The sequence below is a fragment of the Bubalus bubalis genome, chromosome 1 (assembly GCF_019923935.1).
Source record: "Bubalus bubalis isolate 160015118507 breed Murrah chromosome 1, NDDB_SH_1, whole genome shotgun sequence".
NCBI classification, from domain to species: Eukaryota; Metazoa; Chordata; class Mammalia; order Artiodactyla; family Bovidae; genus Bubalus; species Bubalus bubalis.
Genome location: NC_059157.1, coordinates 148,456,834 through 148,469,384, shown reverse-complemented (window position 1 = coordinate 148,469,384; position 12,551 = coordinate 148,456,834). Strand labels below are relative to the sequence as shown.

The 12,551-nt window shown below is 33.6% G+C and overlaps 1 long non-coding RNA gene across 4 annotated transcripts in view; it reads left to right on the top strand.

Annotated features, from left to right (window-relative positions):
• The window catches only part of LOC123334161, an 83,489-nt gene that overhangs the window by 68,618 nt on the left and 2,320 nt on the right, over positions 1–12,551 (top strand). For all 4 annotated transcript variants that reach the window (XR_006551981.1, XR_006551980.1, XR_006551979.1 and 1 more), the window contains 2 exons: positions 3,725–3,846; positions 5,571–5,713. This is a non-coding gene — a long non-coding RNA (uncharacterized LOC123334161). The remainder of the gene's footprint in view (positions 1–3,724; positions 3,847–5,570; positions 5,714–12,551) is intronic.

Below are 12,551 nucleotides of genomic sequence, written 5' to 3'. Positions count from 1 at the left end.
CATTATTGTAATTTTACCTTCAGAAGACAAATTGGGACAAATACCGATTTTAGCTTTATTATACTAATGGATCAAATGGTATGTATTAATCTTGCTATAAATTATTAAATGTTTTAAAATTGCATTTTATTTAATGCATATGCATATTTTAACAACTGTCTATTAATTTCCTTTCAATATAGATATATTCTACTAATCTTTGAAATCCATTCAGATAATTAAAATAAATTCTAGAATTAATGTGGAGTAAAAGTTTTCCAGGAAATTTCTGTGAACTGTATCTGTAGTTAAGTTTTGGTGATATTTGTATTTTTAGTACAAGTAAAGATTTAAAAATAAAATACACTCGAATATATACATCTTGATTCTCAATTCAGCATTATAAATCCAAAACTATGTAATTTCCTTTAGTTTAAAGTATATTATTTCTAAATTCCAGGAATAATATGGGATACAACCTTTCTTTTAAAAATGCTAAAATTTAGTAATTAATAAATATTTTGTGAATGCCCAATGATGTAAAAGTAAGTAAGGTAAGGAAGACCTGTAATTTTACACTGAAAACCTTGTTGAAGGGGCTTTACAAGGCTATCATTGTATATAGTACAATAAGATAAGAAAAAAACATGGATAAATCCCAAGAAACATAATACAGAATAAAGTAAATCACTTTGCAGGGTCAGAAATATTTCTGAAAGTATTTACCATTAAGATAAAATTATAATTAAAACTTAATGATATGAAATAAATGAAGATATTTTAGATAAAAGGTATAGCATAAAGCCCAGAAAATGATTGATATTTAAAATCTGTAAATAATGTGCTAGCCTTAGATTAAGACATGTAAGAGTAGTGGACAATGTAGCTAGAAAAGCTGGAAGATAAACAAGGATTTTCTTCAGTTTGTACACAACCCTTTTTATAACTATGTAACTATAAGTACATCTGTCTATCAATCTGTTATCTACTCTTTACATGACTATATCTTGGTGAGGTAATGCCGCAAAGTGATCCTGAATGTTACCACTATTCCCTAATATTCCCTTTATCACTCTGAATACTTTTCATCAGGTAACTTTGGAGTCTCATTTTAATCTAGATTTTTTGAATGTCTGTATACAAAGTGATTTATATTATAGCCTTTTATCTTATATTTTCCTTGTATGTTATCTTCCTAGGTAATCTCATCTATTCTCTTTGATTTCAATTGCCATATTGGGCACTACCCAAATATACCTTTTAGCTGAAATGTTTATTCTATTCATCGAACCCTACACTGAGCATCCAGAAAAGATCACAGACATTTGAAATAAAGTTCATGTCAAAATGAACTCATTAAAAAAAAAAGAAAAAACACGAACTCATCATCCTCTTTCCCTGACACAATGCTTCTGTCTCTTCTAGGAACAGCTAGGTGCCTAGTTTAAGCCTACATTAAACCTAGTTTCTCAAAATTTTGTTAACACTTCTCACTTTGTCATCTACTTAATTAAATCATTACTTCTGCAGATTTCATTTCTAAAATATCTTTCTAATCTTCCTGTAAATTGGATCTCCACTATCATTGTTATAGTGTCTATTTTTCTTCCTGTTTGGCCCTTTCTATTTATTTCTCATGCTACAGCCAGAGTGATCTTTCACAAAACAAATATTATTCTGTGCATAAAACCCTTTAGTGACCATGCAGTAGCAACATAATAATATACCCCAAATCATTTTTTTTTTACTTCATGTTGTCAAAGAGGATGCACAGAGAAAAAGGGACACATCCATAAATATCTAATAATTAGAAAACGAGCAACCACCTATTTACTCTCTAGATCTAGATCAGGAAATCACCACACACACAGAAGCTCCTGGACTCTTTTTAACCAAATAAACCCTCTTCCTACTCTCAAAGATGATTGTTAGCTTGACTTTTAATGTTATCTAAATCAAAACTCTAAATAATAAAAATCTAGCTTTGCCTAATTTTGAACCTAGATCCTATACCTACTGTGGTGTTAATTATTCATACATCATTTTCCCTTCTTGGACCTAAGTGAGTACCCTCTCTCTGAATCACAGAAGTTGTACAAAACTAGTGTCTATGATGATTATTAAACAAAGGAATGTTTTTCTGTGAGCAGTTGTTCCTTGAATTATGGTGCTTACTATTGGCGCTACCTGATGTATTTTCTTATCAGTGAACTCTACACCCAGGTAACCCTCAAAAAATTTTTTAATGTGTTCGTATGGAAGGCTAACCTGCTTTTCTTCTACTCTCTCAGTGACATCAACTTTTCAAGAAGGGCTTACAACTCTAACATTAAATTGTCATATATAGATTAGCTTTCTCTGAAATCTCTCACTACTAGAGTTCAACTGATTCCGAATACAAAAAACCAACCAAGCAGTGAGCCTATTTACTGAATAAATGAAGATGTCTCCTCACAGAGCAAAATCTTCAGTCTTTAGTGTTCATTCAGCCACAGGAATGGTTTAACTTTGATTTTTTATCCCAATCCTAATATCAGTTTTGCCTGGAAGGAAGTGTTTTTCTATCAAGGGACAACTCCATAAATATTACAGTCCAGAGTAGGCACTCCAATTATGCCCCAGGTATTTGATTTCATAGAACACTCAGGGAACTAGTCCTCAAAAGTAAGTACTTTGCATGATAAAATTTTAAAAACCTCCCTCCCAACATATATGTTCAACATTTAAAAAATATGTTGAGCCTGTCCATCTGCTACCAGATCTTATATAAGCATGAAAAAAAGTGAAAGTTGCTTAGGCATGTCCAGCTCTTTGTGACCCTATGAACTATAGCCCACCAGGCTCCTCTGTCCATGGAATTCTCTAGGCAAGAATACTGGAGTAGGTTGCTATTTCTGTCTCCAGGGATCTTCCCTACCCAGAGATGAAACCTGAGTCTCCCAAACTGCAGGCAGATTCTTTACCATCTGAGACACCAGGGAAGCCCAATAGGAAATGGATATTAAATTTCAATCATCTCTATTACAGTAGATTTGTGTTTGATGAATCTTCCTGCCATTTAATATTTACTGATAATGTTTAAAAAATTATAACCAAATATATAGCTAATTCTTTACTGAATACTGTATCTACTTCATATAAAATCATCTCAAAATGTTTAATAATGATGCTTTCTTGCCAAAATCCAAATAATATTTTTAAAATTTCACCTTTATTGTGTTTTCAACTTTATCATGTGTGAGTATCACTTTCTTCTTGAAATTCGCTTCTCTGGGGGGAACTTGACATAAAATTTTCTTACTTTTAATTTTTATCCTAGTTTCTCTTACATTTCTTTTTGTTTCTACTGTACTTTGAAAGAATTTGAACATCAAAGGAACTTAATACATATATTTTACAATTTTATCAAGTCATTTATTCTTCCTCATTAATTTATAAGAATACTTTTAAATTAAAAAAGATGTAGATGTTCAGGTTCTTAAATACAAACCATAGCAACCATCTCTGTGTAACTTAGAATAAGATTTGCCTAGAGAAGTTTATGATCTCAAAAATCTCAGAAAAATATCAGGAGAAAGCAATGCCTGAAAGTCAGAATCACAGCCAAACCCAAACTTGCATGATCATGGATACGTAGGTATTGTCTATGGATATCAGATATCACTGTTTTTGAAGTGAATTCTAAGTTTTGTTTCTCTGTTATTTGCTCAGCATGACAATAGTTTTTTTATCTCTTACATTACAGTTATTTGAGAAGTATTTGGAGGACTCTGGTCCATGCAGACATCCATAAACACAGATTCCTTCTATCAGTGGATCTGCTTTGGCTTAGAAGTTCAAATTCCTCCACTGGATCAACTGATGAAGGTAAAGCAACATATATCTCACAATATGGTATTTTTGTTTGTTTTCATTTTAATTCATTATTGACTGTCACTTAATTCACAGGGGGCCAATATCTAATCTGGAATTTATGTTCATGAGTAAAGTAAAGAAAAACTTGAGTTGTTTTTATTTTTTTATTACCAAAATCAATTTTTTATAATTAAATCTTCACTGACTTGAAATGTCATGATCATACACAGAATTCTTATATATTTTTGAATCTAATTTGATGATTCTGTTTGGTTCATTGGTCTTTCCATGTAAAGTGTTTAAATGGAAGTATCAAATGTCATTTTGGGCAAAAGCAAAAGGCATAGGATTCTAAAGCAAGAGAGTTCCAGAAAAAACATCTCTTTCTGTTTTATTTACTATGCCAAAGCCTTTGAGTGCGTGGATCACAATAAACTGGAAAATTCTGAAAGAGATGAGAATATCAGACCACCTGACCTACCTCTTGAGAAACCTATATGCAGGTCAGGAAGCAACAGGTAGAACTGGACATGGAACAACAGACTAGTTCCAAATAGGAAAAGGAGTATGTCAAGGCTGTATATTGTCAGCCTGCTTATTTAACTTATATGCAGAGTACATCATGAGAAATGCTGGGCTGGAGGAAGCACAAGCTGGAGTCAAGATTGCCAGGAGAAATATGAATAACCTCAGATATGCAGATGACACCACCCTTCTGGCAAAAAGTGAAGAAGAGCTAAACAGCCTCTTGATGAAAATGAAAGAGGAGAGTGAAAAAGTTGGCTTAAAGTTCAACATTCAGAAAACAAAGATCATGACATCTGGTCCTATCACTTCATGGCAAATAGATGGAGAAACAGTGGCTGATTTTATTTTGGGGGCTCCAAAATCACTGCAGATGGTGACTGCAGCCATGAAATAAAAAGACGCTTACTCCTTGAAAGAAAAGTTATGACCAACCGAGACAACATATTAAAAGCAGAGACATTACTTTCCCAACAATGTTCCGTCTAATCAAAGGTATGGTTTTTCCAGTAATCATGTATGAATGTGAGAGCTGGACTATAAAGAAAGCTGAGCACCAAAGAATTGATGCTTTTGAACTGTGTTGTTGCATAAGACTCTTGAGAGTCCCTTGGACTGCAAGGAGATTCAACCAGCCCATCCCAAAGGACATCAGTCCTGAATGTTCATTGGAAGGACTGATGATGAAGCTCAAACTCCAATACTTCGGCCAGTGATGTGAAGAGCTGATTCATTTGAATAGACCCTGATGCTGGGAAAGATTGAAAGCAGGAAGAGAAGGGGACAACAGAGGATGAGATGGTTGGATGGCATCACTGACTCAATGGGCATGAGTTTGAATAAACTCCAGGAGTTGGTGATGGACAGGGAGGCCTGGTGTCCTGCAGTCCATGGGGTTACAAAGAGTCGGACATGACTGAGCAACCGAACTGAACTGAACTGTTCAAGTGTCATAATAAAGTCTTATAATAAATTTCAAGAGGTGAACTCCAGGTCAGTAAGAAGTTCAGTGGGTTCTCTCCTGATCACAGCAGTTTAATTGGTGAATATTATTATTTTTCAGTTGTTTAAATTCTTTGGAAATTCTTTTAAGGGCATATAGCAAATAGGATATGTTTCATTTAAGGAAATCTAACTGATGTTGGTAAGAACAGCAAAAGTCTATGGTATTTGAGTCACGATTTGCTACCATACCCTACCTATCCCACCAGCTCCTGTTAAAAAGCTCTGCTGCAGCCCGGTGCTGGTTCTCTATACCCAGATCCCAGGCAGGATCCGCTCCTGTGGGGTTGGTGTGGGCGTGCTGAAGCTGATGATGGTTTCTCATCCTTCTCCTCTGGCTTTATGGCGGAAGGTAGGCAGAGTCAAAAGAACCTATTCTCCCCTTTCCCACCCAACCCCCAGGTGAAGCAGGATGGCATACTGCTGCCTCAAAAGCCCATGATCTGATTTTCTCTTATTTGCAATAATTGACATAATTATCAACTAGAACATCTTCCAAGTTTAATGTACTTTCCATTTAAAATCTTATTTTCCTCATAAAATTTACTTTCATCATGAAGTTTCATCATGAAGCAACTTTGGGGAAATTTACTGACTTTTATCAACAGTTGTGGCTATCTCACTCAATTTTATTTTCTTTTTTGGTCTTTAGCTTTATTTTCTTGTTCTTATTTTGACATGGACCCTTAGATTATTGATTGTCTTTTTTAATACATGCATTTAAACATGTAAATATTCCTCTACTTTAAGCTTTAGTTGCAATGAACTAATTTTAAGTCACATTTTTGTTAAACTTCAGCTCAGAAATATTTCCACTGTGTCTTTTTTATATTTAACTTGGGGTTAGTTACAAGTGTATGTTTAATTACCAAATATTTTATGATTGTCTTTAAATTAGTACTTTTACCATTTCTACAACTAGGTGAAAACTATATATATTTAATGCCATTCACTGCGCTCATATATGTGATTTCTACATGTTTCTGAACCCAGTATTTTTATATTGTCATTATAATTAAATGATGAATATTTATATGCAATTTGATTATTTACTTTACTACTCTTCATTCTTTATTTCCAATCACATTTGGTATGTTCTTTTAATGCAGATCTGCTGATTCTGAACTCTCTCAGCTAATGTCTAAAATTTATTCCACTATTTTGAAGAATATTTTATCTGTTCATAGAATTCTGGGTTGGCATTCTTTTCTTATTTCAGCATTTTAAAGATTTTCTTTCATTTGCCTTTGGCTTCCATGACTTCTCTTGAAAAATTCTAAACTTTTGTTGCTTCTTGGAAAATAATTCACTTTCTTTCTCTGGTTGCCCTTAATTTTTTTTTTTTTGTTTGTTTGTTTTAATATAGTTTTACTGTAGTGTACCTAGGTATGGGCTTCTGTACAATTTTTATGCAGGTTTTGCTGAGCTTTTAATATAATAAAAGCATTTATATGGTTCAGTATCTTTGGTTAGTTTGAATAATTTTTGCCAAAATTTCTTCTAGTATTTTTTTCTAATTTATACTCTCTCTCCTTTCCTCCTGAATTCAAATCACAATTATACTAGACTTTTGCATTATGTTTACATGTCTTTGATGGTCATTTTTGTATATTGGCATTTTTTTTCTTTTATGTTTTAGCTTCAATCTGGATATTTCCTACTTACCTACTTTGTATTTCACTAATAACTTTTATTTTGTGTCTAATCTGTTATTAATTCCATCTCTATTCATTTCAATTATAGCACTTTCTTCTTTTAGTGCTTTCATTAGATTCCTTTTGAAAGATTCAATTTTTTTTTTCTTTTTTCATATTCTGCTTAATTTGTTCTAGCATAATTAACATAGCTATTTAAAATATTTCAGTCCAAGAATTCAATCTGATTTGCCAAAATTCAAGTCATATCTCATTTTCCATAGTGAGCTTTTATATATTGGTTTTCATCAGTTGATTTTGCTTTATAGATAGATGCCTTATGAAGTCTTTTTTTAAATTGGATATTAGACATCACATTAAAATTGTAGAAATTTAAATCTATGTTTCCTTCCTCCTGTGAGGTTTAAGTTTTCTTATGTAAGGAATATAGGATACAAGCAGATTATCTCAATTCTATAAAAGGTTGCTTTTTGTGCTTTGTCACTATTTGTGTTTCTTTATGTCTAGTTGCATGGCCTCTGCAGTCTCAACTAAAAGCCTAGGGTATTTAACAAAACCACTTTGTACTGGCATTAAACTCTATCTGCTAAAATCTGAACTTAGCTCTTTAGTCTGTCTACTTCAGGTTTATGCTAGACTTATTAGTCTTATCCAGTATATGATGAAATTAATAGCAGATAAGTGCTTGAAAATATTACTTATAGATTTCTGTGGTTACTCCCATGACTTTCTCTTTTCTTCAGACGTTTCTTCCCATTTCCATCCAATTTCTATTTTCTCAGTCCAGTGTGACTGTATATACTGCCAAGTCCTATTTTACAACAGTAGGAGTTGATAAATGATCTCAGGAAAAATTCTATGTTAAGATGATATTCACTTGTGATTTCATTCTCTCTCAATAGTAGTCTCTCAAGTGTTTCCTCTATTGATGTCTCTGAAATTCTTTTAAATGGTCATTCCTACATATTACACAGATTTTATTGTTCTTTTCAGTAGAATAGGTTCATCCCACATAACATCCCCGATCCAGGGTGGGTTGAACTTCTTGGTGGAAGCTGACGTCTCGTGGAGCAGACGTCTGGTCCTGTGCAAACATTCGTAAGACATTTGGTCCACATCCACAGGCCCATGTCCCTGATATTTAGTCCTGTTCAAAATGTCCATAAGATATTTGCTCCACGCCAAAGAATCCTTAATATTTGGTCATATTTTTATTACTCAAAACATCCAGGGAGACAGTTGGTTCATGACAAAAGGTCTTATCCAGGTCTTATCACTTGTCATGAATCTGATATGCTCATGAATATTTGGATAAGACCAAATTTTAAGGTCCCCTTGGCATGGGGCCAAATATAGATGTTTTAGACAGGACAGGATGTCTTGTAAGGTGCTTTTTGTAGCATCCTTAGTGCTAACTAGCTGGATTTTTTTTAATATATATAAAATTTGAACTTTAATGTCCATACATAAATCATAAGTTTTTATACCTTGTTCCATAGCAATTATTTGAAATGAGAAAAGTCCAAATCTGATTTTATTTTCACCTATTTGATTTTAGGTTTTCCAGTGATATTGTTTTTTCTTGTTTAACTTTTCTTGCTTCAATTTAGCTAGTTTTAAATTTCTAACCTTTTTATTTTATTAAATTATTTGTTTTGCTTAATTTTCTTCTATAATTGTCAATGTATTGAGTTTTACTCTTTCCTGATTTTATATGAATTTGTGTTTTTAAAAGTATGTCCTTTTTCTTTTATGTCCTTATATCTTTTCTTCCTAATAGGAGTATGTAAGTGTTGGTCATTAGAATTTTTTATTGGGTCTGAGGAAATTACTACTTATTTTACATTGCTAATTTGTGCCTATGAGATGAAAAATAAACTTAAAGTAGAATTGTTTCCCCATTTTCTTAGGAAGTAGTTAGTCTCTTTAGAAAACTATTGTAGAACCTTTTCTATTAATCTCCTTAGTTCTCAGAGAAAAAATAGATACAGATTAACAGTGGGCTTCTAATTTTGGAAGTGTTTTCCAAACTTTTGCTTCTTTGAATACCTGCTCTACTATAGTTCACTAGATTGTAAAGATATGGCCTTCTCTATTGGAAAAAGATGCTGGTTTTGAGACTATACAGTTTTTCTTGATCTTATTCCATTGTTGATTATTAGGCTGATATGTGGGCTTTTTGTTTATGGTTCAGTAAATATTTTTATTTTGTTCATTTCTGAGTCTCAGTAGCCTCTAGAGGTCTGTTTTTCTTAATAGTATGCCAAATTAAAGAAACAAAGTGTGTGTGTGCATCTGTGTGTGTGTGTGTGTATGTGTGAATATATAACATAATTATAAACATATATGTAACCTAATATATACATATTAGGTATCTATATCTACTCTGCATTTGTGTATTAAACATAAAATATATACTGCAAATAAATGCCCTAAAGTATTAATATGCTTATATTTGCATTTATATATAAATATATATGTATATGGGCTTCCCAGGTGCTGCTAGTGGTAAAGAACCCTCCTACAAAAACAGGAGACATAAGAGAAGCAGGTTCTATTACTGGGCTGGGAAGATACCCTGCAGGAGGGCATGGCTAACCACTTCAGTATTCTTGCTTAGAGAATCCCATGGACAGAGGAGCCTGGCAGGCTATATGCCAAAGGGTCACAAAGAGTCGGACAGGACTGAAGCAACTTAGCATGCGTGCATGCATATATGTGTATATATTTTTTTATTTTCCTTTTTTTTTTCACTCTGCCTGAGTCACTGCTACTTCTAAAACTTAGGATTGTTGGTAGATAAAATGGGTTTTTAGTTTTCTTTGGCCTTCTTTTTGCATTTTTACTGCACCTCTTGCACTCCTCCTCCAAAATGAATAAATACTTTGAGCTTTTGAAATTAATTGCCTTTATTCTTTATCATAGCTTACTGTAAACACAGCACATAAGCCTAGTGTAAGTGACCTCAACTCCCTTCTCTTGATATGTTCCAAACTATACTGCATTTAATCCTTATCTTCTGATGCTATGGGATTTGATGAGTCCCTTCCTATTTTAAGCACATGAAAAAAAAATTTTTTTTATTCTTTTTACTTTTGGTGTGAAGGATTACATAATAATTTTAAAATACTGATGTTTCCATAACTTTTTTACCTCTTATACACAATTAAACTTACTTCATGTCAGGAGCTATGGTATTTGCTATGAATGTATGTACATGTATGTGTGCTCAGTCTCTCAGGTGTGTCCAACTTTTTGTGACCCTATGGACACTGGCCCACCATACTCCTCTATCCATGGAATTCTTCAGGCAAGAATACCAGAGTGGGTTGCCATTTCCTTCTTCAAGGGATCTTCCCAGCGCAGGGATTGAACCTGCATCTATTGCATCTTTGTTGGCAGGCAAATTCTTTACTACTGCACCACCTGGGAAGCCCATATTCTCTGAATAGAATAACAAATAAGATATAATAATTTTGTTGTGCAATCCACACAATTTGCATTTTATAACTAATAAACATCTTAATTCAGTGTTTTCCTTAATATAATGGATCAAAGATAAATTAAATAATTAGGAGGGTCTCCTTTTTGGTATCGTGCCTCTTTAAATTGAGAATTAGCAAACAAGGTTCTTCCAATTATTACTCAAAGTACACTTTACCAAATTAAATTCAGGGAAATACTATCAAGTCTCTGGTTTCATCTCCACTTTCTAGTTCATTTGAGAGAAAAAAAGCAATTTCCTTTGTATAATGATTAATTTGTTACTCACTGCTTTTTATTTTAACTTTATTAATAATTAGGCCAAAAATCTGCTCTCTTTAAAGAATGTTAGGCATGCCAGAGTCACATTATAATAATAAAATATAAATTAGCCTAAAAATATGAATAGAATACAAAATAAACACATAAATAATTTTTAGTGAGGATATTCCATTTCTGGTACACATCTATTCAAATATAATCACTTCATTGTTAAGATTAAAAATACTGAAAACTCAGAATATGGATTTGATATAAAGTGTAAAAATAAACATAAAAATGTAAAATATATAAAAATGTAAAAACTGCAGCTTTGGTTTTGTGTGGGTCTAGGTTGTTTTTACCCAGTCCAGTATTCTTGCCTGGAGAATCCCATGGACAGAGGAGCCTGGCAGGCTATATTCCATAGGGTTGCAAAGAGTTGGACAATCAGACACACACACATGCAGGTGGTTTTTACAGTTACTCTAATGGCAATTGAAAGTAGCAACTTCCTGTTATACCTTATCTAAATGAAATAAAAGATGAAACAACATTGTTAGTCCACTTTATTTTTACTTTTTATTTAAATTATCACTTTTTCATGTAAATATATGAATTAAGGTCTTGAAATCCCAGGGATTTTTGCCAAAAGGGAACATAGTCCAAAATATATTGTACCATTACATGACAACAAGTCCATTTATTCATTTAGCAAACATCACAATTCTAATGTGAAATCAAGCAATGTTTGAGATTTTAATTAAATGGAAATGTGCCGTTTTAGCTGAGCAAAAGAAAGCAGTCAGCTATTACATAATCCAAGCTTTAAATGCTGGAAATATGTATATTGGGTGAAATTCTAGACCTACACAGTTTTATGTGCAAGCAATTGCTTTTGTTCAATTAAATAGCTAACATATGTAGTGCCGGGGTCCAGCCCCGGCTGATCCAGGGTATTCGAAGCGGGAACGGCATCGGCGACCTATTTAATTATTTATTCATCAAAGATATAAAGAGTAATAGAATGAGGATAGCTCAGTGAGGAAATTCAGTGGAGAAAAGCGGCTGAAATAAGGATAGCTCAGTAGGAAAATTCAGTGGAGAAAAGAAGCTGAGTGGCTTGGTTTACGCGGAAAATCAATATAACCCGTGACACAAGGTTAGCTCTGACCACGGAGGCCGCAGGCGCCCTCTCGAATAGCGGAAGGTGCCCCACCTTAGACACCTTCTCGAGTGGGTCTTAGAAGCCCAGGCAAATAAATGGTCGCAGAGGACATCCGCGCTCCAGATGGACACTCAGCTGGAATTTGGGAGAGAGAGTGACATGGGGAGATCAAGTTTCAGTGAACAAGGCCCTCACTTTATTTTCCAAAGTAGTTTTTATACCTAAAGTTGTGCATAGAGGATAATGGGGGAAGGGGTGGAGTCATGCAAGGACAGCAGTTCCTGGTCCTAATCGAAGCCAGGCTTTCAAACTTATCATATGCAAAAGTTCAGGTGATTGACATCATCTTCTTGCCCGGAGGCCTGTTAACATTTTAAGAAACTTATTTTTCTCTAAAGGTGATTATTCCAAAGTCAGGCACCAGCCTTCCAAAAAGCATTAGACAAAGCTGCATTTTACATTTCTATACACCCATTATATCAATCAATACACTGCCAAGGACACAGTAGGTAAGGAGTATGGAGACTTAGCAGCAAACATTGGCCCAACAAGTGAAAAACCCTTCACCAATACAATTTCTAATCAATCTTTTAACTACTCAAAGGAATCTGTGTTTAGGCAGTTTA